The sequence below is a fragment of the Microplitis demolitor genome, chromosome 9 (assembly GCF_026212275.2).
Source record: "Microplitis demolitor isolate Queensland-Clemson2020A chromosome 9, iyMicDemo2.1a, whole genome shotgun sequence".
NCBI lineage: Eukaryota > Metazoa > Arthropoda > Insecta > Hymenoptera > Braconidae > Microplitis > Microplitis demolitor.
Window position 1 is genome coordinate 7,330,172 of NC_068553.1, and position 1,844 is coordinate 7,332,015.

Below are 1,844 nucleotides of genomic sequence, written 5' to 3' on the forward strand. Positions count from 1 at the left end.
GCGCCCTTGAAAAGGTAATTTAAGGACGACCAGAGTAACAGCATAGCCCTGTTATAAGATCGTACACAAACCAGCAATAGGCAAGCAATGTACATAATCGCTTCGGTACTCGGCAGTCTTGGATTAGATATCGTTGATTTTAATCTAAGCTATTCAACCATTTTTAATGCTCGTAATAAATTCAGAATAGATATTGTGGAGGCATTAAAAAATGATCATAATATCGCTAAGTGTCTTGTCGTCCATTGGGATGGAAAATCACTTCCCACTGTTTTAAGCAAAAACAAATGGAACGACTTCCGATTGTAGTCTCCGGAGTTGGTACTGAACTACTTGGCGTTCCAAAACTTGACAATGTAACAGTATTTAATCAATCTGAAGTTATTCGTGAGGTGTTGAACGAGTGGAATATTATTGATAGAGTGAAAGCAATGTGTTTCGACACTCCCAGAGTTAACACTGGTAAATTATTTAATTATATGAACAGGAAAAAAGAAGGCTCGAAAATTTATCACTTGGCAACATATTTTTTACTTTGAATTCATATTTATATACTAATAATTTTGAAACAAGGCCATAATTTAATAAAAGATAGAATTTTCTTTTTATCAAAATTTGGAACATATAAGAAAACAAACTTCATGATTCGCTACAGTTAATTTGATAAATATTACTTATTTGATTGATGTATGTCATAAATTAATTAGATTTCACACTTTAATTATCAATTGATATCTAAAATCAAAGATTTTTATTTACTTTTTAAGATAATTCATAGTAGTAATTTTAAATTCACAAAAATGAATAAACTAATTTGCATAGAATATATGAAAATACTAATTAGTGATGATAAATTCCGCTTCTAACTATTTCGTATTAATCTTCGAGATTTATTAATTATTGACGAAAAATATCATTTTTTGCTTTTTTCTATAAATTGTTTATATTCTTTTTTTTCGGTATAGAATTACTTGTTTGTAAATTTGTAAATTAATGTTGTTTCGTAAAAATATGATGCCACTTCAAAACATTTTTTTTAATTTTTATATTAATCTTAATGTAGGTCTTCAGAACAGAACATGCACTTTATTAGCCCAAAAATTACAAAGAGATTTATTGTATCTCGCATGTCGTCACCACATTTTTGAAATAATTTTACGCAATATAGTAGAAGTTGCTTGGCCATGTTATGTCCGGTTTTAATTAATTAATAATAATTAATTTATTGGGAATGGTCGCGTGGGCCTCAAGTGGGAGGTACCGGGCAAACAGGGTGATTTTCCTAGAGGATTAGCTCTAGGTTTTATTTTTTTATTGTGAGAACCGAACGATAAACCCCGTGGGGGCCTCTCAATAGTTTCGATGCGGAATTTGGGTGCACTAAGTTAGTGAAATTGGTACTTCCACTTACCTTTCGTCGTTCGCTGCTTACTGGCAAGTTGGTTTTTGGACTGCAACTCTCGTGAACGGTTTCTGTTGGTCTCTGGTCGAAAGGTGATTTGGTCCAGGGAAAAGGGATGTGATTCTTAGTATTAGAAATAATCTAATATGCCGGTTTTCCCAATGATAGATGTTTATTGAAATATTTCCCTATGGGCTCGCCGTACTCAGTTCACAAGATGTTATATTGTTCTTAACACTAAAGTTCTTTCTTTAACTTAAATCTCTTGGATTTACACTTAACTATTAGACTTAATTACGGCTTTTACACTTTGAATTTATTGAGTCTTTAGCTCATATGAGTTCGGTCTGCATCTCCGACTCCAGCAATTCACTCGGACGAGAATCGCTATTTTCACACTTAACAATTATTATAAAAATCACTTTCCGTGAGGTGGTTTTGG